Below are 21200 nucleotides of genomic sequence, written 5' to 3' on the forward strand. Positions count from 1 at the left end.
GTAGATCCACATGGCACATATTCTCTATCTGGTTGATGTTTGGTGATCGTGGAACAAACGGCAACAGCTTTACCCTCTCTTGGCCCTGAAACCAATCTCGCACTGCTTTGCTATGATGGATGGGGCTCTGCTCCTGTAAATTAAGTGTTATCTCGTTAGTTCATATATTTATATTTAAATAACGTATTTGTAATAAGCACATTGGATTATTATTTTCTACAGTGTTTAAGAATTCAGGCCCTGTCATAGATAAGTGATCTATATTCAACAGTCCGATTAAGAATGTGGTTTACCCCGTCTATCATATGATGAGAGTCGTAGTCGGATTTCCACATTAAGACTGCCTGGCTAAATCCGATTAGAACGATCTGGTATCGAAATCAAATTACAGAAATCGGATAATTTGAACGTCTGTATTGCAACAATGCTGCGCACATAAATTCCTATGATGGAGTAACGTAGCAACTGTCTACGAAAAATTGAGAAATATGTCTACTAGCAACAATGTAACGTAATTATAACCCACATTTATGTGATGGAAATACTGAGTCGAACAATACACGTCTATTTCAGTGGTGGGAAGATACACCATATCGGATTTGCTGATGACATAATGACAATAATAATAATAATAATAATAATAATAATCGCGTGTGGCGGACAGGGGAAACCCTCCCCCATATGGGTGGTACCGAGGTAATCAAATACAGGGGGGTGAACCAAATACTAACACAATCCTGAACGGCTACTCAATCCGTAGAACCCAAAATCCAGACACGTCTGAGTGAAAATCACCGTTGCTCTGGCCAGCGTCTGTTAGCTCAATGAGCTTGGCTGAAAATATTTGCTTTCAAAGGCTTCAACACCCTCTGGTCCTGTCCGGTAAAGTAAACATCGATACATTGATTCAAACACGAAAACTAAATAATCTCACAAAAGAAATCGACCGACAAAAAATTCTCATCCTTGCTCTTTAAGAACCACGACTAACTGACAATGAAATCTTGCATTAGGGAAACCATTGCATCTTCAAGAGCAAAATACAACTAAAGGTAGCGAAAGGCGTACCAGTCTTCGGCATTGCATTTCTCGAACACAGATCTATCATCAACTCTGTCAAAGAAATCACACCCATCAACAATCAAAAGGTTCAAATGGCTCTGAGCACTATGGGACCTAACAGCGGAGGTCATCAAAAATGGTTCAAATGGCTCTGAGCACTATGGGACTTAACATCTATGGTCATCAGTCCCCTAGAACTTAGAACTACTTAAACCTAACTAACCTAAGGACATCACACAACACCCAGCCATCACGAGGCAGAGAAAATCCCTGACCCCGCCGGGAATCGAACCCGGGAACCCGGGCGTGGGAAGCGAGAACGCTACCGCACGACCACGAGATGCGGGCAGGAGGTCATCAGTCCCCTAGAACTTAGAAGTACTTAAACCTAACTAACCTAAAGACATCACACACATCCATGACCGAGGCTGGATTCGGACCTGTGACAGTAGCAGTCGCGCGGTTCCGGACTGAAGCGCCTAGAACCGTTCGGCCACCGCAGCCGGCCCATCAACAAGCGACTTACGATTATGCTCATCAGAGCCCCAGAAAAAATAAACACTGACTAACAATTTGCCAACAATTCAACCACAAAAGGATGTCTTCCCACTTTAGGAAAAAACCACTTCCCAGGTAACATGCTAAGCTGCCAGGTGCAAGCTGCTTTCGTACGCCTTTCGAGACTCGCTGAAAGCCAGACTTTTCATTCTTTTGTAGCACAGCTACAAGCAGGCAGACAAAATCTCAATAAGGAAATCGTAAGACAACGCTAGAGCAAAATTCGTCTTGCTTCTTTCAGTAACCCTTAGTACCTTACGGTACTGCCAAATTCATAATGCCATTTTTGTTTTCTACCGACATATTTTTTGTTGTTGTTAATATATAATTTTATCTATGAAATGTTACATTTTCATAATACTTACGAATGGTACAGGAAATGAAATAAATAAAGATCTTTTCGAAGTTAAAAGCCGGTAATATCCTACTAATTCGTGTTAACATAGGCTCAATCGTCTCACAGACACTTAATGCTTCATTAAGTTAGACTGCCGTCGTGATGTTTCTGTAGTAAGCTAAATTTAATTTGTAATAGTACAGTGAGTATTTTAATTGCATTTTCCATTAGTTTACTAAACGCAACAGTGATTATCAAAGAGAAATTAATCAGCAGCAGAATTCTCTTTCACGATATCTAAAACGATCTGACAATGCTAAAGTTGTTTACAAATTCTACGCCTGTAGAAACCTACTGGTTCTAACGATGTCATTAAACCAGAGTAGTTATAAGAGTATTTTCGTCTAGAAATGAATTGCCTTGATGGTTGATCGATCAAGAGCGGGAAAGGTAAAATTTTACAAATATATGACGAGAGGGACAAGTTCTTGAGAGAGGACTTCCCTATCAATACAAGTGCCTGAGAGACGACTTTCCTATCAATCTCCTGGATAGTTTTGTTTCTCAAATCAACATAGTGCGTTATCATGCAGTAGCACAGGTGATGTAGTTTTGTTCCTCGATTTTCTTACACTGATACCGAAAAGTGTCTCAGTTGTTGGCAACAAATTCCAGCTGTGTTGCACACACCCTGGGGGCAGAATTCGTATCCCAAAACACACTTTTGGATTTATCAGATGTAAAATATTATGTTCACACTACTCTTTCCTCGAGTTTACTTCTTTTGGTGGGGCTCCCCCTTTCATTTCTTCTTAGGAAGTTAACGATAAAGGCATCATGACACGTCACCAGTAACAGAACTGCATAGGAATGCTCGATGTGCAACCTGAGGACGTTCAATAATAGTCACTCCGTTGATTTTTGTTGTTTCGAATTTGAGCATGCAGTACTCCTACACCAGACTTCTGAACTTTGCCTGTTGAATGCAAATGTCGCATGATGGTAAAATGGTAATCTATCACATATATCAGTAGTCGAGACTTCCTTAATGTGGAAAATCATTCACGCCAGAACGATCTTTGTTGATACACGAATATCTTTTTCTGGCGTATTTTTCCCAAAAGCACTCGCTCCAAACACAGTTCAAATATCTCTAGCTGCCTCCTCTGCATTCACCCCTCTGTTATACCAAAAGTAAACGTTGTGTTGCAGATGGTACACCTCTTTCCACTTGCGACCCAATTTTACAATGCTTAACTGTAGTTCATGATTTTCAAGTATGCAAAATCCAGTGCTTAACTGCAAGATGATAACTAGAACTTCAAATTCGAAAATGACAGTTGATATATACACTGAGAGCGTGGCGCGCGTTCAAATGGGCGGCGCCGGATTTCAGGCGGCGGGTGGCGTCTGGCCGGTGGCCGGTAGCCGCTGCAGCGCGGGGAAACGCTCGAGCGTAAGCTGTTATGATCGCGACGCAGCCGCGAGCTGTCCTGCGGAGTTGTTTCTGGAATACTTGTTATTGCTGGTGGGTAGAATGTTATGCGAATTATCTTCGATGCTCAATCAGACTCATAACTTTAGACCGAAATGCGGTAAAAAAAAAAAAAAAAAGAGCAGTTGGACGCAAACAGGCGACCATAAGTTTAGAATGCACAAAGTTCATATCAATTTGTTCGTTTTCGTTCGTTGTATCTGCTCGGGGCGGACGTCGAAAGACACCCGTTTCAGTTCGTTGTTGATCCATTAAACCAGCTTTTTTTTTTTTTTTTTATTGTTAGAGGGCAGCTAGCCCTCTGACCGAACACACTGAACTACCGTTCGGGCACCACTAGACCAAGGGCTCACACAATCCGAGAACATCTCGGAAGTAGACAACACTTCCTCCTAAGACTTCCGCGTCTAACAGTGTTGCCAGATTGTGTTTTATTGGCCACGTTAAGTGAACGACTCGGACTTAGTCTCTGTGGCGGCCGACCGGCGGTCAGTTTTTATGTCTAAAACTGTACGCCAATGTGTTTCTTTCACATATCTGTGTGGCGCTAAAGTGTGGTTATGGATAATAGGTATGCTCAGATTGCGAATCTTAAATCATAAATAAAGAGAGGGAAATGAATTAGGCGTCCTTCGTCTTCCGTAACATCTAATATATTTTAGTTATTCTATCTTAAATGAACTGCGCAGAAAATCATTCACCAGAACTAAATAACTTGTTAGCAACATCAGATGATATTAACAGCTCGCCGGCGCGGGTTAGCCGTGCTTTCAACGGCGTCATTCCGCGGACCGCACGGCTGCTTGCGCCGTCAGTTCGAATCCTTCCCCGGGCATCGATGTGTGTTAGGTTACTTTGATTTAAGTAGTTCTAGGTCTAGGGGCTGATGACCTAAGCAGTTTGGTCGCATAGTTCTTGAACCCATTTTTTGACCTTTCGCGTAAATTTTCTTTACATAAACGGCCGTATCTTTAGATTGCGTTGACGTAGAAGGGTTCCATTTTTACCGGTTTAGGTGTCGAAATCCTAACAACGAAAACAGCTACGGCAGCTACTGAAGATGAGGGCCGCATAAATAACACCTACTCTTTATTCGAAATGTTCTACTTGCAGTCGATACATCACCGTATTAATCGTAGCTACGCTTTCGATCTAAATCACGTTTACAGGAATGCAAATAGAATCCATTTGCCTATACACGTGGTAATTCACATCACAGTATTAATGCCACCGTGTTTTAGAAGTGCGAACATTCCCATTGCTAGCTAGCTTAAGAAACACTTCGGCTAATTAACGTTTTCTGGCTGTGGCGAGTCCAGTGGAGAATTAGAAACAGTGTAGAATACGTTTGACAGCTATGTAGCCGTTTATTTCCTGGGGTGGTCCAGAATTATCCTACTAAATTTACTCTCTAATAACAGTATTTTGTTATTTCGATAAACATCCCGAATGATAGTCACGTAAGCGGTGACATAAAGGAAGAAAATTCATGTTTTTGAGTCCAGAAAGCTCTATGCAACAGAAACTGCAGATCATTTTGCCATGTTCATTGCGAAATTGCCGGCTTATTCATGTCTGGGGTAATAATAGAGGGCTCTTTGCCGGGGTTGTCTGCTAGCGTAGTGAAAGGAAGGTCTGGTTTGTTTTCGGTTCTAATCTCGATGGAGGCAGGTAGAATATCAGCAAAGCAATTTTAAGAAATTCTCGCGCCCCCAATACGTTTTATCGCTACCTTTATTCTGTACTGGCGCCCTGTGGATGTCAATATGACACTCTTGTAGAATTTCATACATGTTACTGCCTACTTTTTCCGCTTCTGTCAATAACGAAATTGACTTAAGTTTGGCGTTGAATGATTTTTAACTGAATTTCGTTATGAATCTTCACGCATAGCTAAATTTGCACACTTTCATGGTAAGTCAGCAACAGTAATCCAGTATGACTGGTCTGAACGTTAACACAGACCGTTTCGCGGCCGAATGCTGATAAAATTTTGCTCATGCGTAACAATCTGGGGTTCTTTGTCTTACTAAAACAGTTATGTTATGTCGATAAGTTGAAATTCATTTTTATTGATACAGTTCATACCAATCAGCGTTTCTTCTTTCAGTTCTGTCTTATATTTACGTGTTGTATTTAACACACTAATCAGCATTGATATAGTCTTACAAATTATTGAAAACAGTTTAAAAAAATTCAGATAGTTTGTCAATTTCACGCCTGTGCATAGTATGTTGGTAGCACTTCGTCGCCTTGCCTGTTATGCTGTGTAGCAGACTTTAAAGCCGTGCGGGTCAGCATAAAGAAAAGGCGAGGGGTCTCGCTCGTTTTGTCCACGACTGTACATGATACAGGATTTGAGGTAGACACCACTGAAACGAAGGCGTTGCTCCGGGGTCCTCCCACGAAATTTCAATCACCAACTTTCTCTTCCGCATGCGAAAATATTGTTTTGACTCCGACCTACATAGGGAGAAACGATCATCATTATAAAATAAGTGAAATCAGAGCTCGTACAGAAAAATATACGAGCGTTTTGAGACAGGAACTTCGTATGTGTACTCCTGTCTATAATTTTGTTGAAAAATTCTAACTCATAATTTCGCAGCTGTAAACATTAACAGTTCTTGCGTTCATCATACGAATATTTACGCCCTTTGTTGGCTCAGCGTGTATAGTTCACGGTTGTCACGTACTGCCATATACAAGGCTGCCTAAATACAGATTTCGAAACAAAGCAATTACCGCAAGCTACCGTAACTAACTGGCTAGCCTTCCCGCGACATTAACTGGACGACAGGCCAGATTAGCTAGAGCAGGCCGCTGCTGCGCCCGCCCACATGCGGAGCTCCGTGTTTCAGAATGCAGCTGCGGGTACCAGCTTGTCCCGCTTCTTCGGGTCAATGCCGGACGTTGGCGCGTAACTTATCCTGTAACTGGACGTCAACGCTCGTAGCTCGCATGTAAACGTCTGCTGGCCGATATTACAAAACAAATAAAAGAGGATAGAAACAGAAACAGTACTATTGCATTCCCGAGCAACCATCGCTAGACACATTCTACACTTGGTAACGTTTATAAGGCTGCTGGAAACTGTTAGGTAAGAACTTCGTTCAGAAACAATCGAATCACAGGTCTCGGGTCATCCGTTAAACTTTATGCAGACGCATATGTATTACCGTTATGATAGGCGCCGCGTGGATTGCCACATCACTATTTGCAATACATACACTACTGGCCATTAAAACTGTTACACCAAGAAGAAATGCAGATGGAAAACGGGCATCCATTGGACAAATATATTACACTACAACTGACATGTGATTATATTTTCACGCAATTTGGGTGCATATATCCTGAGAAATCAGCACCCACCTGGGTAGCCGAGAGCGCTAACGCGCTGCTTCCTGGACTCGGGTAGGCGCGTCGGCCCCGGATCGAATCCGCCCGGCGGATTAACGACGAGGGTTGTGTGCCGGCCAGCCTGGATGTGGTTTTAGGCGGTTTTTCACATCCTGCTGGTCCCCACATTCCGCCTCAGTTACATGCGCCGCAGACATTTGAAACACATTCGCAGTATTTCACGATTTACACTAGAAGCAGACAGTTGGGGTACACTGATTACGTCCTCGGGTACGGGGTGGCGGCAGGAAGGTCATCCGCCCACCCCTAAAATTAACCTTGCCAAATCCGTTCTAATCACGCCGACCCTGCGATCGCTGCGGGACGGTGGCGTAAGCAAAAGAAAAAAAGAAAAGAAAGATCCTGAGAAATCAGTACCCAGAACAACCAACTCTAGTCGTAATAACGGCCTTGATACGCCTGGGCATGAGTCAAACAGAGCTTGGATGGAGCGTACAGGTACAGCTACCCATGCAGCTTCAACACGATACCACAGTTCATCAAGAGTAGTGACTGGCATATTGTGACGAGCCAGTTGCTCGGCCACCATTGACTAGACGCTTTCAAATGGTCAGAGATCTGGAGAATGTGCTGGCCAGGGCAGCAGTCGAACATTTTCTGTATCTAGAAAGGCCCGTACAGGACCTGTAACGTGCGGTCGTGCATTGTCCTGCTGAAATGTAGGGTTTCGCAGGGATCGAATGAAGAGTAGAACCACGGCTCGTAACACATCTGAAATGTAACGTCCACTGTTCAAAGTGCCGTCAATGCGAACAAGAGGTGACCGAGGCGTGTAACCAATGGCACCCCATACCATCACGCCGGGTGATACACCAGTATGGCGATGACGAATACACGTTTCCAATGTGCGTTCACCGCGATGTCGCCAAACACGGATGCGACCATCTTGATCCAGTAAACAGAACCTGGATTCATCCAAAAAAATGACGTTTTGCTATTCGTGCACCCAGTTTCGTCGTTGAGTACACCATCGCAGGCGCTCCTGTCTGTGATGCAGTGTCAAGGGTAACCGAAGCCATGTTCTCCGAGCTGATAGTCCATGCTGCTGCAAACGTCGTCGAACTGTTCGTGCAGATGGTTGTTGTCTTGCAAACGTCCCCATCTGTTGACTCAGGGATCGATACATGGCTGCACGATCCGTTACAGCCATGCGGATAAGATGCCTGTCATCTCGACTGTTAGTGATACGAGGCCGTTGGAATCCAGCACGGCGTTCCGTAATACCCTCGTGAAACCACCGATTCCATATTCTGCCAACAGTCATTGGACCACGACCAACGCGAGCAGCAATGTCGTTATACAATAAACCGCAATAGTGATAGGCTACAATCCGACCTTTATCAAAGTCGGAAACATAATGGTACGCATTTCTCCTCCTTACACGAGGCATCACAACAACGTTTCACCAGGCAACGCCGGTCAACTGCTGTTTGTGTATGAGAAATCGGTTGGAAACTTTCCTCATGTCAGCATGTTGTAGGTGTCGCCACCGGCGCCAGCCTTGTGTGAATGCTCTGAAAAACTAATTGCATATCACAGCATCTTTTTCCTGTCGGTTAAATCTTCGTGGTGTAGCAGTTTTAATGGCCAGTGGTGTAATATTAGAAAACAAGATCGCTTGCTGTGAAATAGTTTATTTCATGCCCAGTTTCGACTTTAACTAGCTGTCATCCTCAGATTCTCACTTGTACAATGTACGGATATATTACAGATATCTATAATTACTATATGTAGGTGTTACAGGTGCATGATGGTAGGCTCATATCCAGAGCAAGAGAGATTATGACGTTGTGTAATTGACAGCCATTAAATCACATCTTTGATACAACGTTGGCACGTCACGTACTATAACAGTTATAAAGTCCGAACTAAAATAAAAAGAAAACTGGATTAGATGAATTCATGTGAAAAATTAGAATCCGTGGGTGGTACTCTCGTAAGCTAAACAACCTAACAACCAACTACCTGTGGTTGTGGGGGAGGAACCGAGGAAGGGGGCAGGTAGAAAATAGATTTAAAAGAACAACTGACACAATATCACTACAGACAGGAACAATGTTCCAGCAAAGTTCCAACTGAAAGATAAACATTGACATAGTTCAAAATATAATACAAGTTGTCCATAAAAGGACGTAGGGCAATAGAGATAGAGGTATACATAATGGCAGGTTATTCAAATGTTCAATTTTGTGTGAAATCTTATGGGACTTAACTGCTAAGGTCATCAGTCCCTAAGCTTACACACTACTTAACCTAAATTATCCTAAGGACGAATACACACATCCATGCCCGAGGGAGGACTCGAAACTCCGCCGGGAGCAGCCGCACAATCCATAACTGCAGCGCCTAAGACCGCTCGGCTAATCCCGCGCGGCAATAGAGGTTATTGCGTTACGTATTTGACAGCTAGTAAATCGAAACAAATGAACGTTGTTTAATATTGAACACGTGTTTAGATACATCTTATGAACATGATGTAGTACAACAGCTATAAAAGTAGTCTTACAAAACGGCTGTATAACATTGGATTCATGAGAATATTATAAACGGTGGATGTACAATGTCCAGTACTCTTTGCCTACTGAACATGCTCAAATTATGTCTAATAGATCAGTGGCAGATGCTCCTCTTATAAAATGTCTCTAATTTGTGCCATAGACAATGTTCTTACTGCTACTCAAATCCTCAGACCCCAATTACATACTGTACGAATATCTACTAAATGAGCATTCAGATATTCAGAAGAGAATTTTTGTCAACAGTGATCAATATCTCAAACGATCCGTAACTTCCGTGAGACGTAATATTTGCTCACAATCGCTTTGCAGATTTTGAATGATATTGCATCGCTAGTACAGTCAGGCCCCGTTCAAAAGTGCCGTGGATTTTGTACAAGCGCCTCATGGGAATCTTAGCAATTTGCATTCGATATCTATAATCAAAGTGACGTAAGACTCCGAAGAAATAAACCAATTTTGAATGCCACAGATCAGATGTCATTACTTTTCCTATTTATTATTTGCTAAGGGAAATAAGGGACTGCCACATATATTTTCCAGGTTTTTTACTGCGCTTGATCATATTCCAGAGTCTTTTAATAATATCTGCTGCGGCGACGTTGCGAAATTGCTGTCTGCACTGCACAACACAGTTAAAGAGTCACTTTTTCGAAACTGTAATAATCTCCCGTTACGACGTGTAAGTTCGAAATTTAGCTGAAAGGTGACTGTAGCCTTCTGCCGTATTGATGCAAAAGCGTGGCGCCCAGCGGCGTCAGCCTCGGGCACGGCGGCGTTTCAAACAGGAAGGTGTCGACAAATGCGACAAAAACGCCAGAGCTCAGTTCATGTGAAGTGTAAGGTGGGTTAATGATGACGCGTTGGCACCAAATTTCGTCACAATGCTGCCCAACGCCACCGTGGAAGTGTCACACGATGGGAAGGTCGCCACAGCCCCTATTACCAACATTTCGTATTTTCTTTTCATACCTCTGTGATGGAGATCAGAACCACCTCGCCCAACGTTGAAATCACTCGATCGTCTTATGGGTGGCCGAGTAAAACATCTCAGACCTACCGCCGCTCAGAATCTGCATGAAAATGCCTTATGGGATGACACAAAGTGCATCAATGAAATAACCCCTTTCCTTGCGGCGTTCGGTCCCACCCGTTTTAGGGTCGAAAACGACGGACTAATGTTCTTGGTAACTTCGGACACAGCTAACAGCCACCCCTGACCCCAATCATGGGCCAGCAACCCCAACGAACATGATCATATCTGTTTGGAGTGCAGTGCGACCAAAACTTTTTGCTCTGGTGTACTAGGGACCGATCAAAACAATTCGACGAAATCTGAACGCTGTCTAATGCTGCAACGAGTGCTTACAGTTTTTCAGCCTTCCAGTGATCAAGATAGAGAAACAGGTGAATAAAATGCAAAATTGTCCCTATAAGACCACCCAGTTTGGCAACACCATTGCCGCCACCTGCCCACCTTTGTTGAACTTAAAAAGTGTGCGTGTACAATGACAACTGTGACAGAGTCCAATGCGCCTGGAGGCAGGCAACACGTTGACAGCCTGTGATTCCACATGCTTGCTGCAGGCGCCCAGACACATCATGGATTGTCTCTGAGTAGGTACATTTTTAAAGTGCTCAGCAAAGGTGGGCAGTTAGCTCAGAGGGTGTTACCAAACAAGGTAGTCTTAGATGGGTACTTTGCCATTTAATTCACTCATGTGTCATTGTCGCACCATCTCATTATCACGCCACATCAGAACGCAAAACTGGGTAGCTGAAAAAGCAGATCACGTTCAAATTTTGTCGAATGGTCTTGAGCGGTTCCTAGCGGTTACACCCTGTACGCTAGAACAAAAATTGTTGCCGCATTACACTCCAAAGCGGTCAGATCACTTTCAACGGGTTTGTAGGCCATGATGTTTGTAGAGAATGGTTGAATCATCCGGGAAGAGGGAGGGGGGGGGGTCGGCGGGGGAGACTGTCAAGAATGTCGTCCTGTTGCTCATCGTACTGTGAACTGTTGTTTTCGACCGTGAAATGTGTGGGAATCAACGCCCGAAGGAAAGGGGTAGTTTTACTGAAGCACTTTACGCCGTGCCCTGAGGCCTTTTCATGTTGATTATGAGTGGCCGTGGGTCTGAAATGTGTTCCTCGGGCACCTATAACAAAACCTGTGAGTTCAACGCTGGGCGTCGTGGTCCTGACTTCCATCGTAGAGGCTTCAAAAGAAAGAGTGAAATGTCGGTAGGAGCAGGTTCAAGGACCTTCGCATCGCATGGTACGTCCACCGTGGCGTTGGGAAGAATTGTTATGAAATCTGATGCCAATATACCTTCAATAACTTTTTTACACCTCACATGATCTTCTGAGTTATGGCCTTTATTTCGTATGTTTCGACACATAACTGAAGAGACACAGAGCCCAAGTGTGGGGTCACAGGGCACTACCTTTTGCACCATTACAGAGGAAGTTTATAGGCATCTTTGAGCCAAAAATAAAACTTCTACTTCACAATGGCACACAAATAAGGGGTTTCACAAAAGTAACCCTCAGTTGTATTGCACAGTACAGTAAGCCAGTGTAAAAGTGTTCCAAAAATCATCGAATTTGGTTCAGTAATTTATTATTGTTCATTATTTCTACCATTTTCATTTATTTCCTCTTCGTAATTGGCAGACCCACAACAATACTTTCCCTTCCAAGTCTTTACTTTGGCGTTACAGGAAAAAGTAGTGAGACTAAAATATCATTCGCATATAAGCGGTTTCAGTGTCAGAAGTTTGTAGTTTTGCTGTTGTTTTTGGGGTGCACGGATGCTCAACGTCAAGGTTGCCAGCGCGTCGTCAGAGGCCACCGTGGGTGACTTGCTATTGTGGCTACTTTAAAATCGGCACAATGGTTCGAAAAACGTGTAATGTGCAGGAAATAATTCAGACCGTCACATCCGCAATGTGAGCAAAATAAATCTGCCCGGAAAATATTTACGCTCTTAAGGAACACTGCAGAAGATGCTTAAACTACTACCATTCACATTGTTGCGCAAACTATAAAACACGTGTAGCAGCTCTGGCTCAGGAATAGAAGCAACACCATTTCCAGTGTCCTCCTTTTTTAGCTCTTACGGTGTGTGAGGATTTTTTCAGTACACCTGACCATTTAAGTTCCCACACAGGTAAAAATCGCAGTGAGAACAGGCGGTCAGCGTGGCCACAGTGTTGCTCTCTCTCGGCTGCTTGTACTTTGCTCACTGAAAACCTCATGCATTCGTGACAAGACTGCCATGGAAGTGTATGCTATGGAAGTCTGCAGGCTTTCGTGGCAGTTGTCACTAAAGTTAAAATCTTCTGGCTGTTAAGCCGCGTCATATTTCCTTCTAAAATAATCGACGTTTCGACTCCTCTGCTGGGATCTTCTTCAGGGTGTTTCGGTGTCCACTGTTGCTAGAACACTGAATAAGATCCCAGCAGAGGGATCGAAACGTCGATTGTTTCAGGAGGAAATATGACGCGGCCTAACAACCCAGAAGATGAAACTTCCTGGAAGATTAAAACTGTGTGCCCGACCGAGACTCGAACTCGGGACCTTTGCCTCTCGCGGGCAAGTGCTCTACCAACTGAGCTACCGAAGCACGACTCACGCCCGGTACTCACAGCTTTACTTCTGCCAGTACCTCGTCTCCTACCTTCCAAACTTTACAGAAGCTCTCCTGCGTACCTTGCAGAACTAGCACTCCTGAAAGAAAGGATATTGCGGAGACATGGCTTAGCCACAGCCTGGGGGATGTTTTCAGAATGAGATTTTCACTCTGAAGCTGAGTGTGCGCTGATATGAAACTTCCTGTCAGATTAAAACTGTGTCCCGACCGAGACTCGAACTCGGGACCTTTGCCTTTCGCGGGCAAGTGCTCTACCAACTGAGCTACCGAAGCACGATTCACGCCGGGTACTCACAGCTTTACTTCTGCCAGTACCTCGTCTCCTACCTTCCAAACTTTACAGAAGCTCTCCTGCGTACCTTGCAGAACTAGCACTCCTGAAAGAAAGGATATTGCGGAGACATGGCTTAGCCACAGCCTGGGGGATGTTTCCAGAATGAGATTTTCACTCTGCAGAGGAGTGTGTGCTGATATGAAACTTCCTGGCAGATTAAAACTGTGTGCCCGACCGAGACTCGAACTCGGGACCTTTGCCTTCCGCGGGCAAGTGCTCTTATCAAATGAGCTACCGAAGCACGACTCACGCCCGGTACTCACAGCTTTACTTCTGCCAGTATCTCGTCTCCTACCTTCCAAACTTTACAGAAGCTCTCCTGCGGACCATGCAGAACTAGCACTCCTGAAAGAAAGGATATTGCGGAGACATGGCTTAGCCACAGCCTGGGGGATGTTTCCAGAATGAGATTTTCACTCTGCAGCGGAGTGTGTGCTGATATGAAACTTCCTGGCAGATTAAAACTGTGTGTCCGACCGAGACTCGAACTCGGGACCTTTGCCTTCCGCGGGCAAGTGCTCTTATCAAATGAGCTACCGAAGCACGACTCACGCCCGGTACTCACAGCTTTACTTCTGCCAGTATCTCGTCTCCTACCTTCCAAACTTTACAGAAGCTCTCCTGCGGACCATGCAGAACTAGCACTCCTGAAAGAAAGGATATTGCGGAGACATGGCTTAGCCATCGCCTGGGGGATATTTCCAGAATGAAATTTTCACTCTGCAGCGGAGTGTGCGCTGACATGAAACTTCCTGGCAGATTAAAACTGTGTGCCCGACCGAGACTCGAACTCTGGACCTTTGCCTTTTGCGGGCAAGTGCTCTACCAACTGAGCTACCGAAGCACTACTCACGCACGGTACTCACAGCTTTACTTCTGCCAGTATCTCGTCTCCTACCTTCCAAACTTTACAGAAGCTCTCCTGCGGACCTTGCAGAACTAGCACTCCTGAAAGAAAGGATATTGCGGAGACATGGCTTAGCCACAGCCTGGGGGTGCTAGTTCTGCAAGGTTCGCAGGAGAGCTTCTGTAAAGTTTGGAAGGTAGGAGACGAGATACTGGCAGAAGTAAAGCTGTGAGTACCCGGCGTGAATCGTGCTTCGGTAGCTCAGTTGGTAGAGCACTTGCCCGCGAAAGGCAAAGGTCCCGAGTTCGAGTCTCGGTCGGGACACAGTTTTAATCTGACAGGAAGTTTCATATCAGCGCACACTCAGCTTCAGAGTGAAAATCTCATTCTGAAAACATCCCCCAGGCTGTGGCTAAGCCATGTCTCCGCAATATCCTTTCTTTCAGGAGTGCTAGTTCTGCATGGTCCGCAGGAGAGCTTCTGTAAAGTTTGGAAGGTAGGAGACGAGGTACTGGCAGAAGTAAAGCTGTGAGTACCGGGCGTGAGTCGTGCTTCGGTAGCTCAGTTGGTAGAGCACTTGCCCGCGAGAGGCAAAAGTCCCGAGTTCGAGTCTCGGTCGGGCACACAGTTTTAATCTGCCAGGAAGTTTCATGTCAGCGCACACTCCGCTGCAGAGTGAAAATTTCATTCTGAACCCAGAAGATTTTAACAGAAGTGTATGCTGTTACGCCACCATGCTGAAAATATCCACACAGTCGTTTGTCTTCTGTGAGATGATCCACATACGTATTAAACGTTTTATGGACATGTTGCTGTTGTTGTCGTCGTCGTAGTCTTCATCTGGAAGAGTCGTTTTATACAGCTCTCCATGCTAGACTCTCCTGAGCAAACCTCTTCATCTCTGCGTAACTACCCCAACTCACATTCATCGCGAACTGCTTGCTGTTTCAACTCTTTATACCCCCTCTATAATTTTTACCGCCCACACTCCCTTCCTTTACCAAATTGACAATTCCTTTATGCCTCATGGTGTGTCCTATCAACGGATCCCGTCTGTTATTTGAGTTGAGCCATTCATTTCATTTTTCCTCTGCAGTTCGATTGTACACCTCCTCATCTATTATATTATTTGCTCTTCCCATCTTTCTTATACACCGGCACATTACAAGATGTTGTATTCGCTCCCTGTCTGATCTCTTATCATCCGCGTTTCACTTTTGCACAAGACTACTCTCCAGACAAATAACTTACCCTCTGAAAAGACTTCCTGAACCTTAGTTGTATATTAGAAGTTAACAAATTTCTCTTCTTCAGATATGCATTTCTTGCTATTACCAGTCTACATTTTACATCTTCTCTAATTCAGCCATCATCAGTAATTCTGCTGCCCAAACAGCAAAACTCGTATACTATTTTTAGTGTCTCATTTCCTAATCTAATTCCCTCGGCAATGCCGATTTAATTCGACTACATTCCATTACCCCTGTTTTATATTTTTTTTATATTCGTCTAATAACCCCCTTTCAAGACGCAGCTGCTCTTCCATTTCCCTTGTGGTCTCTGACAGAATTACAATTCATCGGTCAATCTCAAAGTTTTTATTTCTTCTACCTGAACTTTAATTCTTGTTTCGAATTTTTCCTTGCTTTCCATCAAAGCTCGGTCAGTGTAAAGAGTGACGAAATCAAATGATCGGTTGGCACTGATTGCCGGGAGTCCTTATTTGGGGAAGTCCTTCCAGTTGACGTTACATTGGGTGATTTCCGTGCCGAGGATAATGAAATAATGACGACCACAATACATCACTCAGTCCCGAAGCGGATAAAATCTCTAACCCGGCCGAGAATGGAACCGGGACTGCTGCATGGCAGTCAGACTCACTGTCTACTCAACTAAGGTGGGTGACTACAGAATAATTAACATCTGAGATAGGTTACAGTCCTGTCGCATTCCTTTCCCAACTATGCCTTCCGTTTCGTTTCCATCGACTCTTTACAACTGCGCTCTGGTTTCTGCACACGTTGTAAATAACCTTTTGCTTCCTGTATTTTATCACTATTACCTTCAAAATTTCAAGCCAGTCGACATTATACAAAAGCTTTTTCTAGCTCTATAAACGCTATAAACTTATTTTTGCCTTTCCTCAACCCATGTTCTATGATAAGTCGTAGCGTCAGTATTGCATTGCGTGTTCCTATACATCTATCGAAAGCCAACTGATGCATGGTCGGACTCCATCAGTTTTATCCATAGTTTCTGTAAACAATTTACTTTCAACCATGACTTGTTAAAATGATGATCAGTACTAAAATACCTATCAGCGCCTGACTTTTTTGGAATTGGAATAATTACATTCTTCCTAAGGTCTCAGACTATTTCGCCTGTCTCGTACTTTTATCACATCAAGTTGGATAACTCTTTTTTTTTTAATCTTATGGTGCTTAACTGCTAAGGTCATCAGTCCCTAAGCTTACGCACTACTTAATCTAAATCATCCTAAGGACAAACACGCACACCCATGCCCGAGGGAGGACTCGAACCTCCACCGGAACCAGCCGCACAGTCCATGGCTGCAGCGCCTTAGACCGCTCGGCTAATCCCGCGCGGCAGGATAGCTCTGTCAAGGCTGACTCTCCTAAGGATCTCAGTAACTCTGGGGCATTACCGCCTACTCCAACGGCATAATTTCCACTTTAGTTCTTCAGTGCTCTGTGCTTTGTGAAGGAGGAATGTTGCTTTCAAACAAGCCTTGATGTCACAACCTCCTTCGTAATTTTTTTTCTGGGCTTTTATAGAGTTTCGTGTAGGTTATTATCTTTTGTTTGCCTTCCATACACAACTCTGACCCCATTAATGCTCAAGCTGAGTTCTCTGCTTCTGTCTTCATACATTCTTTAATTTTATAGTTCGCTTTTCCGAACACATTATTAATTTAGTTGTGCTAGCTTTCTACAGCGCTGGTAAAACAACGATATCGTCTGTAGCAGCTCCAAAGATTGATTGGAACTTCATTATTTTCCATCCATTTACAAAATAGAAAACTGAGAACGCTTAACAGTATCCGGTGCTTTTGAAAGTTTATTGAGTCAGCCGTCACAAACAGTTTCAGGTCGGGGGATCGCCAATGGGGCACACATGCGATTTGCAAAATTCCTTCATAATTTTCCCTGTCTTTGCGAGTATGTCTCCAATCTTGCGCATTCTTCCAGAGAAATTTCTTCACGTGAAATGGCAGTCATGCTCTTCAACAGACGAGAGCACAACTTTTACAACAATAATCTCTGCTGATTCGACACCAACGTTGACATTTTTAGGGTCCATTTGTGCTATAATACTGATCATACTGTGGAAGAGACGGTTATATACATGATATATTTTGTTTGGTAATAACACAAAGACCATCGAATAGATGTTTTTTTCATTTTTTGAACGTCTAAAATCTACCTTAATATTATATATTTGCGAAAATTGCTTGTTACAACGTTTGAAGGTCCCATCCATAAAGTCTCTTTTACTGTTTAGAGCCTTCTGTCCTGCTTCCCAGTAGTCACTAAAAATGAAACTGATGCTTCCATTCATATTTAGTACCCCCGCCCGAATAGCAACCTCTTGTCGTGGTTGTGGTACTTTCTGATTTCAGTAAGCTTTGACACGGCGGTTGTGGAACGTCCTGTTCGTTGCTTGCCCTTCTGGCATTTCAGCGACATAGTAATATCCTCGATCGTACAGTTCACTTGGTTTAAAGGAATACATTTTAGAAACCTCTCATCGTCTTGTGCCTCTCCTTCGCCTGATTCCGTCTTCTAGGCAAGCGTCATACGGAGGTGCTCATTATTGCTCGTTGGAACAAGCACCTTACGGCCTTTAGCCTTAAAAAATCTTCGCCAGAACGTTAATTTTAGTGTTCAACATTACAGTCTCGTCTACTTTACTTCTTTTCGTAATATTCAGTATACCTGCACAATATAACTTCGTAGTGGCTAGATGGCTTACCGTGAACGATCGTCGACACTTCCATATCTATCTTATAAGAACACACACAAGTCGCACGAACTGAAGATCACGAAAGCTACAATCGAATTAATGGTGATTGTTCAAGTGGTCATTCACTGGGGTGCACGTGGGAGTGCAGTTACAACGTGACTCAGAGGCGACATTTCCGATGGACAATGACTCTCGGGGTACATGAAGGTCGTGACTTTGCGAGCATGTAGTTTCCTGGAATCCTGGACGCAGGTTTCACATATTTTTGAATTGGTGCTAATCTCAATGTAGGTAGTTTTATTTATCCTCAAGAGTCTAGTTCTTTTCAGTCACCAAGCGAGGTGGCGCTGTGGCTACCACACTAGACTTGCGTTCTGCAGGAGATAGGTTCAAACCCCCCTCCGGCCACCCAGATTTCTTTCACCTGCCCAGCGGGAAATTAGTCTCCCAGCGGTGAAACAGTCTAACGAAAAACCGTCTTTCCGTAGGATGCCCCACCACGAAACATTTCCGAAAAATAGATAAACAGTTAAAAGCAACAGACATTCCCCATCATTTTATACTACGAGGTGTTTTGTATTCAAATTGATTCATAGAGAACAGTCCAATTTCAATAAATTTCGTTCTGTGCGTATCTACTCCAATTTTTGTAATGACTGTCCAGTCCGCTACATTAAGCAAACGGGACATAGTTTCTTAATTCGGTTTAAGGGACATTTGAGCCTCAAGGCTTCTAAATCTGCGCTTACCACTCATCTGCGTGAAACTGGATATACTGTTCCCGATGGAGCCACTAATTTGAGGATCTTATGTAATTGTAACAAATCCAGTATCCTTAACGTTCTGGAGGAGGCCCATATTTTGCATTCCTTAAAACGATTTCCCGAACATATCCTGAATGGCCAGTTGGAACCGAAGACATCGTGGCATTGTCTCAAATTTCGATTGCCTGTGCCATTCCGTCTCCTCCCCCCCCCCCCAACCTCCTTGGTATCGTTTTTCTCCTTTTTTTGCTTTCATACTGATCCTCGCAGTTTATGAGCTCTTTGTCAGATCACCACTGTATTTGCACTTCCTATGTCTAGTATTAATTTATGACTACGGAGCGGTTACGTGTCTCCATTTAATTGTTCCTTATTACAGTTTTACCCATTTTAGGGTCACTCTGTAATCTTTTTGTAGTACTACTGTTTTATAAAATGAAGTTTTTGTACGATACTTTTTTAATTTTATCGTAGCGGCTTTTACAATGCGCCCTGCAATTCCCCTTTACGTATTTGTTTTGTTACTCAACGTTTCTGTCCTCTTTAATTTATTTTGTAGTGATTCCTAGCCTTCGGTTGGTAGGTAGTTGAGTTTCTTCCGTCTCCATCATTACACCATCTAGTGGTGTATTTCCACACTTTCTGTTCGACGCTTCTGTCGGCTAGTTTCAATAACACTACGTCAGCTGGGCTATTTGGAGGCCTTGGCTTCCTACTTCAGGCGCAATCACGTCTCCACCATGTGAGTTTTGTTGTCATTAGTTGAGTTTTTATCACTGCGGTGTACTTCCTTCCTGGTGGAATGACTGGAACTGATCGGCTGTCGGACCCCCTCCGTCTAATAGGCGGTGCTCATGCATGGTTGTTTACATCTTTGGATGGGTTTAGTAACATCTCTGAATAGTCAAAGGGATTGTGTCTGTGATACAATATCCACAATCAACGGCTATCTTCAGTAGTTCTGGGAACCGGCGTGATGAAAAATTTTTTTTGATGTGCGTATTTCGGAGTGGTTACCAAACAGGAAAGTTCTGTCCTGTAGTACACCATCCCCACATCTTTAACTGTTTGCCAAATATATATCCCAATGTAATGGTAATGTCGCTTGGCTCCTATCCTCGCGCTTGGTTTTCAACTTAAAGCAACTTCAACGCCTTGCGCATTAGTGTCACTGCCTATTTACACTTAGTTTCACAGCTGGGCTCACTCCCGACTGGAAAACTTTCCAAACTATTCTTACACAAAAAAATTTGATTTGCCCACCTGATATCGAAATGCGCATAATAATTTACAGCAGTATACCTTTTCTGCTCATCTCACTAGAAGCACGTAGCTTTTACTCTTAAATAGCCATTGTTTTACTATCGATTTCATGTATTCTTCTTTCATTGTGTAATTTTAAACACGTGCTACGTAATGCATGCAACAGGGCGGAAAGATTAAAAGTCCCACTAATGAGTACGGCACAAAGAGTGACGCCATGATAAATATCACGGACAGTTTATATGCTTTTACTTAGTTCATCTTCTGACGACGACAAAACAGGCGACGTACACACATATAAAATCCTGTGTTATGCATCCTTGTAACAGACACGAACGTCACAAGAATAAATGAATACAGATCGTATCCCGTAAACAACCCGTATTCATTTATTTCCAGATTTGGGATGCAATTAGGAAGATGTTGTGCGACTCAGTTATTTGGAGACATGGTAAAACCTTTTAACTCCTTCGTGGACGTTAAGTAGGTACTTGTTTGCTGGTCCCCGATTAATGAATAAAAGAATCAAGTTGGAACATTTGTGAAAGAAAAGGGCATGGAGACGTACTAGAGTCACGGTGTTAACACCTGGCATTAAAGATAATTACACTACTGGCCATTCAAACTGCTACACCAAGAAGAAATGAAGATGATAAACGGGTATGCATTGGACAAATATATTATACTAAAACTGACATGTGATTACAGTTTCACGCAATTTGGGTGCATACACCCTGAGAAATAAATACGCAGAACAACCACCTCTGACCGTAATAACGGCCCTGATACGCCTGGGCATTGAGTCAAACAGAGCTCCGATGGCGTGTACAGGTACTGCTGCCCATGCAGCTTGAACACGATACCGCAGTTCACCAAGAGTAGTGACTGGCGTACTGTGACGAGCCAGTTGCTCGGCCACCATTGACCAGACGTTTTTAATTGGTGAGAGATCTGGAGAA

The 21200-nt window shown here is 43.6% G+C and overlaps 1 protein-coding gene and 2 non-coding genes across 3 annotated transcripts in view; 1 reads left to right on the forward strand and 2 right to left on the reverse strand.

Annotated features, from left to right (window-relative positions):
* Positions 1–21200, reverse strand: part of LOC126260351 (lipase 3-like) — a 166937-nt gene that overhangs the window by 123234 nt on the left and 22503 nt on the right. The gene's annotated exons all lie outside the window — the stretch shown is intronic.
* Trnas-cga (transfer RNA serine (anticodon CGA)) lies at positions 13249–13322 on the reverse strand. The gene has a single exon. It is a non-coding gene; the product is annotated as a tRNA-Ser (tRNA).
* On the forward strand, positions 14481–14554 carry Trnas-cga (transfer RNA serine (anticodon CGA)). The gene has a single exon. It is a non-coding gene; the product is annotated as a tRNA-Ser (tRNA).

Source organism: Schistocerca nitens, chromosome 5, assembly GCF_023898315.1.
Source record: "Schistocerca nitens isolate TAMUIC-IGC-003100 chromosome 5, iqSchNite1.1, whole genome shotgun sequence".
Taxonomy (NCBI): domain Eukaryota; kingdom Metazoa; phylum Arthropoda; class Insecta; order Orthoptera; family Acrididae; genus Schistocerca; species Schistocerca nitens.